General features: G+C 46.9%; 1 protein-coding gene across 3 annotated transcripts in view; it reads left to right on the top strand.

Annotated features, from left to right (window-relative positions):
- Positions 1-13,214, top strand: part of MAPK4 (mitogen-activated protein kinase 4) — a 121,699-nt gene that overhangs the window by 10,855 nt on the left and 97,630 nt on the right. The window contains exon 2 of one of the 3 annotated variants that reach the window (XM_036323134.1): positions 4,039-4,136. The exons of the other annotated variants lie outside the window; for them this stretch is intronic. The gene's annotated coding sequence lies outside the window, so the exon portion shown is untranslated. The remainder of the gene's footprint in view (positions 1-4,038; positions 4,137-13,214) is intronic. 3 annotated transcript variants of the gene reach the window in all.

Genomic DNA, 13,214 nt, shown 5'->3' with positions numbered 1-13,214 from the left:
TAAATAATTATCCATTTTTAGGAAAACAAACTAATAAATTTAGCCATTTCCACAAGACGAATGTCATTGCCCACAAGAGAATTAGAACCACATGATGTTTGAGCTGGAAGAAAATCATCTTTGCGAGTATTTATTCTCTTGGTTTATAAACGAGGAACCCAAAGATCAAATAACTTGCTCAAGATCACACAGGCAATTAGGGTTGGTGCACAGAGCCCAGTTTTCTTAACTTCCAGCCCAGCCCTCCTCCTGCTGCAATAATCATTACAGAGAACAATTCTGTTGGTCATCAAACTTATAGATGAATGGCCAATGCTGGCAGAAAGTAGGCCACACGGAATTAAAACTCCAGCGGTAAGAGAAGAAGAGGTATTGAGCTTATTTCTCTACGTTTTAATGAATGATTTTTTAGGTAGTACCTCTTTTTAAAGCAAACTTGCTATATAAATGTCAGCATTTCTACAAAAGGATTGACGGTAGGACTCTTTTTGCTGCCAAGGGCCATTTGGGTATTTATAACATCATTCATGGGCCATCCATAATTATCACCTTAAAAATTAGCCTGCTATATTTGGCCAAACATTTCATTAACTCCCTCCTAATGCCTTGACAGGGCCTGCAGGCCGGATGTTCCCCACGCCTGCTTTAGATGAGAAATATTTCAACCATGTACTTTTGTTATGGAGTAAAATTATTTTCACTTGTTGGGCAAATCAAGGTGCATAGCATCGAAGTTGTGAAATGAGAAATTAATAGTGTGTTCTCTCTGCTGGCTTCTTAAAATGGGAGCCACATCTGTCCCGCTATCCTCCCCTTCAGCAGGGAGTGGAGAACCCTCCAATTCCTAAATTCATCCCTAGGCACCTGAGTGCCCCCAAACCACTTCCAGTTTTCAAACATGATGAGAAAGGCCCCGAAAGATAGTTCTGTCTGAAGCCACCCAAAAAAAGCAACAGAGCCTGGCCGGTGTGGTTCAGTGGTTGAGCATTGACCCATGTACCAGGAGGTCATGGTTGATTCCTGGTCAGGGCACATGCCTGGATTGCAGGCTCAATCCTCAGTAGGGGACATGCAGGAGGCAGCTGATCAATGATTCTCTCTCATCATTGATGTTTCTAGCCCTCTCTCTTCCTCTCTCTGAAATAAATTTTAAAAACACATTTAAAAAAGAGCAGCAGAAGAAATTTCAAAGAGGGAGACCGTTTCCAAAGTGTGGGACAGTGGAGTCCTGGGTAGGATTCACTAAGAGAGGAGGCAGAGTGCAGTGTCCTGAAATAAGTACCTTTTGGACCAACCCCTGTTGGATCCATAGCATCCTGGAAGGCACTGGGTCCACTGGGCATGGCTGTAAAGGCCACTGTGATAAAGATGGCTCTCCAGTTCATTTTGGTGTAACAGGGGTGTAAGATGGGCGCCGTAGGACAGCTGCGGTACAATAGTAGGAGCCTCTCCTGCAGCTCGGCCTCGTGCTGCACTTTCCAAACCTCTCTGCACACTGGCATCATCCAGGGACCCTTCACAAAACACTGATGCCTGTGCCCAGCCTACCGCCCCGGAGCTGGTTGGTCTGGGAGATGTTCTTCTGGGCTTTGGAATTTTTAGAGATGATTCTGAAGTGCAGGCGAGTTTGGAAACGAATGGTCTATGGAGTGGTTCTTTGGCTGTATTAGAATCACCTGGAGATTATATACATATATGGTATGTGTGAATAGATACCTGTATGTATATATGTATGCGCACATGCATGTGTATATGTATACATATGTACATACACACATGCATACATATGTGCACCACACACTCGCACATGCATATGTACACCGCATGTATGCAGTCCTAGAAACTGATCTGTGTCATTTGGGACGGGGTCCAGACATCAATGTTATTTAAAACCATGGTTCCCCCAAATTGGCTGCACATTGGAATCATCTGGAGATTTCAAATAATACTAATGCCTGGGTCCCACTCCAGGAATTCTGGTTTAATTAGTTTAGGATCTGGTCTGGGCATCAGAATTTTTTCAAAGCTCTTTATGTGATTCTAATATGCAGCCAAGGTTGCAATCCACCGGGCAAGTGAGCAAAAGCTGACTTACCTTGCACATCGTAGGTGCTCAATAACAATTAAGTATGACATGAAAGATAGATGGGAGGGCTTATTAGAAATGTCAGTGGTGAAAAGCTGTACGTTCCTGGTTCCTTGGGCACCTCCGTGGGCCTGAGCACATCAGGCTGTGATTTGGGGTGGGGTGCGCATCGCCTTAGTGTAGCTCCCAGGGCTCCTTTCTGTGGACCTGACTGCCAAGAGCTTCCCCATTGCTCTGTTCCCCATGGTACCTACCGGTGGCAGGAGAGGCAGATCTGCTTGTCACAGTTCTGACGTTTGCAACATAGTTCTTTGGAGAAAAGAAACCAGACACCTGCTTCTGTAAGACCCAGGTGACGGAGTTAGCCCGAGGTGAACTCTGTCCAGGGCAGCAAGCCTCTGCCAGGGTCAGTGAGAACTCCCTGGAGCGGAGCTCACGTTGCCTAGCTTCCTTTGTTCCCTAGGTGATTCTTGTTGATTCCAAGGGGTGCTGGGAGGGGAGCATTTCCGCATCTGGCCCATGAAGGCGGCTGCCTTCAGCCATGAAGAGGCCTGCCAGCCTGGAGAAGGGGAAACTGCCAGGCAGCTGCTTACAGAGCAGCATCTGAACTGCTTCCAAGGGTCTCCGAAGACTCCAGAGCACTGGTTCTCAAACCCCAGCGTGCATCGGAACCCCCTGGAGGCGTCACACTCCGGCTTGCTGGGGCGGTGCCCTGATCTCTGATTCAGTAGTTACTGGGTGGGGCCCAAGACCTGGCACCTCTAACACCTTCCAGGTGATGCTTGATGCTGATGGTCCAGAGACTGCCCTTTGAGAACCACTGCTCCAGGAGGAAGGATGCAGATACTACCCATGTTGTTTAGGGAAAGGACGTTATCTGATCGCTGCAAATCTACCTCATGGTCACAAGGCCAGGAATTGAAATCATTTCCCACCCAACTGTAACACTGATAAATTGACATTAAAAAAAAAAATGATGAAACATCTATTACATGGCAAGTGTTATGCAAGCTTTGTTGCTAGATGGAGGAAGACCATGCAGTTATTCACGGAGCCGCTACTCCGGGTGGGTGGGTGATGGCCCAGTAAAGGGACAGTCACAGTACCCGTCTCCATGCTCTGTGGAGGGAGTGCCCAGGCCCCATGGGACACACATGGGCAAGAGGGAGGGTGGCTCTAAGGAGGCTTCTAGGGGCAGGGGATGCCCGGGCAGAATCTCAGAGTATGACTAGGGTGTGGCAGCTGAAGAAGGTGGGCAGTGTTCCAGGAGTGGCGTGGGCAAAGGTGAGCGAGCCTGGTCTGGGGAGCCACACATGGTTTATGTGACGAGGGAAGAGTTTGAGGGGTGAGGGAGCTTCGTGTGGACAGGCAGGCAGAGTGGGATGCGGGCGGGGGCCTGTCCTCCAGGGGGAGAAGCCAGGACTGATCTGTAAAGCAAGGGAAGCTGTGGAAGGGTTTTAAGCAGGCAAGTCAAACAGCCGACTGGAGGGAGCGTGCTCCTGAGGGAGACACAGGAGACTGTCACTGGAGGCCCCGTGGGAAGGGATGAGGCCATGGGGGACGTGACCTTTACATCACCTTGCCCTTGCATCACCCTCTTGCCTCTGCTGAATGTTTCCAGCTTTTCTGAGCCATTTCCAACAGTGCGTGGACTAGCATTGTGAGCACCTACTGTGCGTGCTTTTAGAGGGGAACCAGGCAATCATTCCTGTGCTTCCCCTACACAGATACTATTGTTCAAGAAACTTTAAGTGAAGATGAATGTCAAGGGCAACCTTGGAGTGGATGAACCTCAAAAAAGCAACCACAAGAGGGGCCTGTGTGGAAGGCTGGGGAGCAGGCCCATTTACTCAGCCTGGATGAGGTCAGGGAGTGATGCTCTCTGCAAGTTGTGTAGCTCTGATTTTTTAAATTTTATTTTGTGTGTGTGTGTGTTTATGTTTTGGTTCTAGCTGGGAGTCATGCTTTCCTCTCCTGCTCCTACCTGAAGAGGTAGTCCAGCCGCCTGCTGGCAGCGCATTTCCCTACCCACCAGCCCTTCAGTTTGGGGGTGAGTCTGACCCAGGGCAGTCTCCTAAATTCATGGCACTCTCATAATGGCTCTAGTACCGGGCATCAAGGAGGGACAGGATGTCCACAGCCGATCAGACCCACTCCTCACCCAGGGCAGTCAGGAGCGATTGTGCCTGGAGGACATCGTGAGGAGGGCTGCAGCGAGCTAACGGTGCCCTAAGGACAAACGCAGGAGTTGGGGAGTGAGTTCTCCTCTGTCCCTGGCCCGACTTAAACAAGAAAAATCAACAGTGATGGAGTTCACTTGCCTACCTCTCACTCACTTCACCTGCTAATGAAAATGTCACTGTGGTTTCCCCGCCAAGGGCTCTTCGTCACCTGTGATTGAGACATCTCCAACAAGTGGCTGTTGGGGAATTCGGTTCCAACAGGTCTCATCAGCACCCAAAGAGCTTCCCGGGGACTTTGCGGGCACCAGGTCCCCCGTTGAGCCCCTTCTTCCTTCAGGCTGGGGCGTGTCACCAGCAGCCAAGGTTGGGCTTCCTCAGAAGACTGAGTGGGCTGCTGCTGGGGAGGCCAGGGTGGCCCCGAATAGACTGATGACCAGTGTCAGTGAGCAGTCTTTGCTCTGAGGCAATGGCAGCAAGATCGACTGGTCCCCTATGTCAAGGTGGCTTTGTGGCTTCAAACCGGCACCGCAGATGTGCGAGGAGAGTGCAGACGGGGCGCTGGCTGCCGGCCTCAGGTTGGAAGAGTGGGTAAGGGCAGAAAGTAATGGGCGAGATCCATTGTTGATGTTTGCCCTGGTGGCTGGTCAGGGGAGGCGAGGTGCTGTCCAAAGAGATGCAACCTGAGTGCCTCCCTGAGGACTGCCCAGGCAGTTTGCTAATGACCTGGCCCAACTGGGATTCTCTTGCTGGGGAGCTGCTGACATGTTTGGCCAAATGTCCAAGGAGATTTTCATTGACCTTTGGCTGGCCACGCGGAGCTGCTTGTCTCTGAATGAAGTGCGCCACATGGTGGGTGCCATCTTGAAAGTCTGTTCTTGGGTCACTTGCGGGGGGCTCTGCCTTCTCTGTCTCTCTCTTTCATGGTGTATGCTGGCAGCTCCGCTCAATGGACCAGCACTAGAATACAAACTGTCTTATTCTCGAATGACATTGACTGTGTAAGTCCTGTCTCCTCGGGTACATGGTTAACCTTAAGGACAGGAACATAAACTGATCACAGAACTTTTGTACCACCCTCTCGCTTTCCGTTTCGCTTACTGTTGTGCAGTAGCTGTCGTACAACTGGCTGCTTGATGGAAGTGCCTGAATTCCCTTTGGCTTTGAGCCAGCTCATTTCCGCACACATCTGCCTTCCCATCGAGTGCTGATCGTGGGCCTTGCACCTCATCCTCACCCACTAGGAGTACAGGATACATTCGTGCACCCTTCACTTCACAAGCAATATGGCTCATAGCTTGCATATTCATTCTGGGTCCTCTCAATGTTCCAAAAATGCTCTAGTGTTTTTCCTTAAGTGAGGAAATAAGATGGAATAATGATCTATTGCTGTGTAACAAACAGTTCCACCATGTAAAAGCTTAAAGCAGCAAGCATTTGTTATCTTACAGTTTCTATGGGTCAGGAAAGCAGCTTGGCTGGGTGGTTCTAGCTTCAGGCCTCTCATGAGGTTGCAGACAAAATGTTGGCTAGGACTACAGACGTCTGAAGGCTTGCCCTGGGCAGGAGGGGCTGCCTTCAAGTCCACTCTTAGGGCTGCTGGTTAGAGGCCTCAGTTCCTCTGTGTGTGGCCCTCTTCAGAGGCCCATACAACACAGCAACTGGCTTCCCCGAGCAAGTGATCCAAGAGAGACACCAGGGAGTTGTAGTGCCTTTGATGACCTAGGCTCTGAAATCACCTGCTACCCACCCCACTTCCCCCCCTGTTTGTTAGGAGTGAGTCAAGAGGTCCAGGCTACACTCAAAGAAAAGGGAGTGTCAGATAAATTTTGAACATATTTTAAACCATCACATAAAGTATGGCTCCTGAGTTTGACCATGTGGATGAGCAGAGATGGCTGAGTCTGTCCTCTGCTAAGGACTCACTTCCCCATGTGGACTTGGGGGTCTGTCCGGGAAACTCCGTGAGCCTGTGGCTTGAGAGTGGAAAAATTTTGGGATCCCCGGTTACAGAATTTAGTCGGAGTGTGACTGACTAGGATATTATAAAGGCTTCAAAATGTTCAGTACAGTTACTTCAGGCAAGTGCTTCTATATGTTCGTGGAAATAGGACTAAGATGCAAAGTTATGCATTTTTAACTTGAATCTCAGTTAGTGGTGTAAAAACTTGCTATTTGCAGCCAGTGGAGAGACCACCAGGAAATGTGTTTTGGCCCCACCCTGGTCTCTGCTTCCTGTTTGGAGGGGTTTGAGCTCATTCATTCATACACCTGAGCATTATGTAGGAGGGATAAGGGCAGCGCTCATAGAAGCTGCTGAGGTGCTCCTATGATGCCCCCTCAGATCAGAGCTGATCAGGAGGGGGACAGTTTAGGGCCCCATTAGCAGTCCGTGGACCCATCAATCCAGCTCAGACCACCTCACCAGTTAATGAGGACATTCTCTTAAAACAACTAATGGGCTTTCTTGCTGTGCTAAAATTAGAGCTGGAAGGTAAACATAGATATATCATTGGAGTGGAATAATAATGTTAAGCCACATGGGAAAATTCTAGTGTGGATTGTCATTCTGTTGTCCTTGGAGTTCTTGGACGGTGTGTTCTGGTTTGCTGGGGACACTCTCAGCACAGTTTGTCGTCCCTGGGTAATTATTAATGTCTCCTTTTACTTTCATAAATGTTCAGGTTTGAGTGGTAAGTTTTATGGTCCTCAAAGAATAGAGCTCAGCACTGAGTAGGCACTCAAGAAAGGTTAATTCCCTTCCTGGGCAAACCAGTAACCTCTGCAGAGAAGTAACCGCACAAAGTGCATTTTGTGCTTTTAACAAACCTATTCTTGACACCAGAAATCAAAATCGGGGCTTTTTCCTTGAGTAAGCGCTTCTTTTGTAAAGTAATAATGCTTATTCAGATTCATATTGGCACTGTCATTGACCTGGCTTCTGCCGGCTTTGGATTTGGCTGAGCTCATAGGGAAAGAAGCCTGTGAGTCTTCATCGACGAATCCGTAAATGCCTCACAATAACATCGTCCACTGTATGTATCAGTTAGTCAATCATTTCTCATGCACGACTTTACCTCACAGCAGCCCTGTTCAGTGGGAGAGTCTGGGGAACTAGAGATACAGAGAGGATCCCACAACTAATTAATAATACTCCTAAAACTGCAACCCAGGTTTCCCACCTTAGATTCTACATTCTTCCCTTAATCCTGCCTCTTTGTAGACGTTCCCATCAGCTGTATCTGGCCATGCCATGCTGACTTAAGATGTTTCTCTTAATGCCCAGGAAAGTTTAGGAAATCGATGAAGTTGTGGCATGATGACCTAGGTCAGTGGTCGGCAAACTGCGGCTCTTTGGCCCCTTGAGTGTGGCTCTTCCACAAAATACCACGTACAGTGTGATTGAAACTTCGTGGCCCACATGCAGAAGTCGGTATTTTGTGGAAGAGCCGCACTCAAGGGGCCAAAGAGCTGCATGTGGCTCGCGAGCCACAGTTTGCCGACCACTGACCTAGGTGACAATGTAGAATTTGGTTACTCGAGGACATGCATTGTTGCTAGCGTATTCATTTAGTTTGGCCAAGGAGCCCCTTCATTAAAGAATCCTTCCCTTTATTTAGTGCTTTTTTGGTTTACAAAGCACTTTATGTGCAGTGTCTATTTGCAGCCGTGTTTGATGCATGGGGAGCCTGGGCACAGGTTACTGTCAGAGGTCTTGGTATTACCGTTTCCTCCCAGAAGCTCGGAAAGATTAACGGGATTACTCAAGGTGACACATCTAGTAAATGGCAGCGTGGGACTCTGAGCTCAAGTATTTCTGATATTTGGCCCTCATTACTGATTTCAAAGAGTTCCTCCAGCATGATATCAAAACTGGGAGAGATGTTTGATTCTAGGGCAGTGGCTTCAGGATGAGCACCTCACGAAATGCTGAGATTGAGTCTCCTCTATGAAGAGGGATGAGTATACCTTCTGACCGCCACAGGGGTGAGACGTGCAGCGGCCACTCACAGGGCACAGATGACTTTAATCGACCCAAAGGGCCTGCGAAGTTAATTAAGCAGCTCATTTTCAAATGGAGCTGAGTGGGCAGAAGGCGATCAGAGAAGGACAAAGGACTTAGGAATGAGTGTTTTTAAGGCCTGCAGGCCCTGCCAGTCATGGATAAGAAATGCTGTAGGGAAAAATCAGAGGCCCATGAAGGTGAGAAAAGATAAAGGCTCAGCCAAGAGTTCAAACACATGGCAGATGGCTCCTTCTCCAGGGAAGCTGTGTTTGGTTCTTTATTTGGAGCAGGAGGAGTAGAGGGGTAAGAAGTTTTAGAGAAATACAAATACGTGAAGACCAGAGCTGCAGAAGGAACAGTGCCGGCATGGAACTGAGGACAAAAACACCCATTTTCTCTGAGTGAGACAATTCTATTCCTCCTTTGCTAGATCTCAAGAGAATCAGACACTGGCTCACATAGACGGGGCAGCAACTGACTCATGTCGTGAGCAAATTACTTATAATTCCTCTTGGTGTCTTCTTTTCCTTCTTCCTGTTTTATTCTCCATCCCTTTTGTGTGCCTGAGGACATGGACCGACTTAGATTTCCTTACACCAGTTAGAGGCGCTCGTTTCCAAGCATGTGAGGAGTTGTTTGATTGAAAGAAGTAAGAATGTGCGTTGATTGAGGTGAGCAGGCCGCCATGCCTGTTGTTTTCTTCATAACGTCTGAAGGAGTTGCCTTAGAATCATTGGCTGTTGGAACTGGAAAAAGGAGCTTTAGAGACTGCCGTTCAACTTTCCCTCTGACGCAGGAGCCTTTTCTGCAGCTACGTGAGTAGATGACAATTCAGATGTTTTGGAACACGTTCCGAGGGAAGAATTTGCTGTCTCAGGAGGTTGCTCACTCCATTTCTAAATGCGTTAACCTACTAATTCTTACTAGTAGAGCACCTGCTGTGTCCCAGACATACACTGTGTGAGTCCTTTACAGTTACCAAGTCATAGATCCAACACGACCTTTATCCCTATTTTACAGACGAAGAAGTTGAGACACAGAGAAGTTAAGTGACTTGCCCAAGGCCACACAGCTAGTAAGTGACAGGGATGGGATTGGAACCCAGGCAGTCTGACACCGCAGTCTGTGCACTACTTACCGGCGTTGCTGCCTCTCTGTTAAGACTTCTCTAGTAATTATTGTTTTTCTCTTACTTTGCATCAAAATTGGCCTCTTGCAGTTTCTACCCCAGGGCCCTTCACGTGATGATTCATCAAGCATTTTCAGACAAACTGTCATGTCTTCCTATCATCTTCTTTTCTGCGGGATGCCATCTTTTGTTCTCTCACGAATTTCTCACGTGGCATGATTTCCAGGTTTCTGGTGCTTCTTCTGGTTGTATGTCAATTTCAGATAGCCTGGTGAGAAGCACCTGAGATTTAAGGTCAAACCCACCTGGATTGAAGTCTCAGCCTCTTTACTTATTAGCTGTATATTCCTGAGCAGATACTTTATCAGTCTTTGGAGCAGAGGGTCCTGCATTGGTGTAATGGGACTAATTCTAAGCTCCTTGGGCCATTGTAAAGATGAGCAAAGGGCAGGAATCATAGTGTGAGCTCCAGAAAGGTTAACTATGATTCTTGTAACTGTAACTAGCCACAATGACAACTGTATTCATTCCCTCCGAATTGACCTGTACATTCATAAATCTCAGTCAAAACCTTAGCATGTTAATTTGAAGAAATTGACAATGTGATCTGAAAATTAGATGAAGCTTTACAGGTTGTAAAATAGCAAAACAATACTGAAAATGAAAACCAAGTTGGAGGACTCATACTACTTGATTTCAATACCTACTTTAAGCTACAGGAACAAAGATAGTATGATACCAGCATAAAGATAGACAAATAGATCAATGAAACAGAACTGAATCTAGAAATAGACCCGCATATGTACAATTAATTGCTTTTTGATAGAGATGTGAAGTCAGTTCAACAACAAAGGCTTTTAAACAGATGGTGCTGGAAAAAATGGCTATCTGTTTGCATATAAGATAACCCTCGACCTCAGCTCCGTTGAAACATCAAAACTAATTTGAATCCCATCATAGACTTAATGTGAAAGCCAAACACAAAACTTCAAAAAGAAAACACAGGAGATTTGGGATTAGTCAGAGATTAGGACACAAAAAGCACTAACCAAAAAAGCACAAAAAGAATACATTTGACTTTATCAAAATCAGATCTTTGTATTCATGAGGAGACACTGTTGATCAAGAAAACGAATAGGCAATCTACAGACTGGGAGAAAATATTTGTTACGCAGAATTCAGTAAGACTTGGAATGTAATAGTTAAAGAACTCTCACAAACCAATATTAAAAGACAAACAACCCAATAAGAAACATGGGCAAAAAGATGTACAAATTTCCAGTAAGAGGTTTACACCATTTGTCATAAGGGAAATACAAATTAAAACCACAGTGAGATACTAGTCACAATTGCTAAATAGCTAACATCAGAAAGACTGACAATACCAAATGTTGGCAAAAATATGGAATTACTGGGATGCCCATACAGTACTGGTGAAGTGTAAAATGACACAACCGTCTTGGAGAAGTGTGTGGCCATTCTTATGAAGTTAAGCATACATCTGGCCCAGCTATTTCACTCTTAGATCCTTATACAAAAGAAGGGAAAACACCCTATATAATAAAAGCCTAATATGCTAAGTGTCTGGTCATCTGGTCGGCTGTTCAACCAATGAAAACATAATATGCTAATGATATGCTGAGGCTGCTCAACTGCTCGCTATTACGCGCATTGACCACCAGAGGGCAGACAGTCGATCGGTCGACCAGTCGCTATGACGTGCACTAACCACCAGGGGGTAGATGCTCCGACCGGTAGGTTAGCTTGCTGCTGGGGTCCAGCCGATTGGGACTGAGCAAGATGGGCTGGACATGCCCTGGAGCCCTCCTGCGGTCCCTCCCTAGCTGGCCACCCTCCTGCATCCCTCCCCAGCCCAGATCGTGCACTGGTGGGGTCCCTTGGCTTGGCCTGTGCCCGCTTGCAATCCAGGACCCCTCAGGGGGTGTCAGAGAGCTGGTTTTGGCCCGACGGCAGAATGACCAGTCACTATGATGCGCACTGACCACCAGGGGGCAGATGCTAAATGCAGGAACTGCACCCTGGTCATCAGTGTGCTCCCACAGAGGGAGCACCGCTGAGCCAGAAGCCGGGCTCATGGCTGGCAAGTGCAGCGGCAGTGGCAGGAGCCTCTCCTACCTCTGCAGCCACACTAAGGATGTCTGACTGATGGCTTAGGCCTGCTGGCCTAAGTTGGCAATTGGACATCCCTCAAGGGCTCCCAGACTGTGAGAGGGCACAGGCTGGGCTGAGGGACTACCCCCCTCCCCCCCCCAAGAGCATGAATTTTATGCACTGGGCCTCTAGTATGCCCATAAAAAGACTCATATGAGAATGTTCATAGCAGCTTTATTCATAATAGTCCCAAACTGGAATCAACTCCATCAACCAGGACTGGATAAGTACATTATGGTGTGAGCGTGGAAGATGGAATAATACTCGGCAATAAAAAGGAATGAAATACTGATACATGCAACAGAATCTCAAAAACATAATAGTGAGTGAAAAAAAGCTAGGAAAAAAGAATACTTCCAAAGCAATTCTATTTATATGAGGTTCAAGTACAGACAAAACTAACATATGCTGATAGGAATGAGAACAGTGGTTGCCTTTGCCAGGAGTGAATGGGAATTGACTGGAAGGAGGGCATGAGAAAATGTTCTGGGGCAACAGACATATTCTGTATCTTGTTTGGGGTGATGCTTATATAGGTGGACATAGTCCTAAAAACTCATTATGCTAAATACTTGAGATCTGTGTAAATTCTACCTAACTGTTAAAGAACAATGAAGAGGATATCTAAAGCTTAATATATATGCTTGTTTGAGAAGGCATACCTAGGTTTTCCCAGGGATTCCATCTGAGTCTAACTCTGAATAGACATTGGAGGTTATCAATGAACTCTATTATCTATGGACTAGAGGCCCAGTGCATGAAATTCATGCACGGGTAGAGTCCCTAGGCCTGGCCAGTAATCAGGGCCGATTGGGGCCTTCTGGCTGCCTGCCGGAGCCTTCCTTCATTCTGCGCCGCCCCCTGGTGGTCAGCGCACATCATAGCGAGCGATTGAACTCCTGGTCTCCTGGTCAAACTTCCAAGGGGACACTTTGCATACTAGTCTTTTATATATATAGATATATAGATATGTTTGTAAAGAGCTTATCTACAGAGCCTTAGCATGAGTAACTTTCACTTTTTTGGGCTGTGAAGTCCTCACCTGAGAATTTAGATTAATGCTGTTTCTCTGCCTCAAGATTATTGATAATGTTAAATGAGATATGTAGTCAGAGCTCTGAAAATGTATAAAAGTGGTGGGACATCAGAGAGAACTGCTAGTTAAAGCCATCGCTATGCCTCCTTGAAGAAGCTGAACTGGTGGAACAAAAAACCATAGTGGGGTTTGGGGCCATAAAACCACTTTTTCAGTCCCTCTGTGTTTGAAATTTACCTGGAGTCATTCATCCTCACGGCCCCTCCCCTCCTGGCTAACACCCCCTGAGAAATGTTGGACCTTGAAACTTGATCTCCTAAATTGAGTTAACTGACTTTAATATTAAACATCTACTGTGAGCCAAGCACTGTGAAGGTTATAAAAACGAGTAAGAAATAGCTTCTGCTCTCCAGGAATTTACAACATGGCCACATCACCAACTTCAGGAGGAGAATCCCACACAAAGTGTGCCCTCCTGTTCCACTCACTCACCAACACTATGGTCATCTTACTAGGGTCTCTTGATTTGTCCAGTCTCTGCTTTTTCACACATCAAGTAATTCATTCCCGAGTTTCTTTTCTTTTCTAGAGAGCAGTGGCCCAGA

Source organism: Myotis myotis, unplaced genomic scaffold, assembly GCF_014108235.1.
Source record: "Myotis myotis isolate mMyoMyo1 unplaced genomic scaffold, mMyoMyo1.p scaffold_m19_p_9, whole genome shotgun sequence".
Lineage (NCBI taxonomy): Eukaryota > Metazoa > Chordata > Mammalia > Chiroptera > Vespertilionidae > Myotis > Myotis myotis.
Note: the sequence above shows the minus strand (reverse complement) of the source record. Positions and strands in the feature narration are given on the sequence as shown.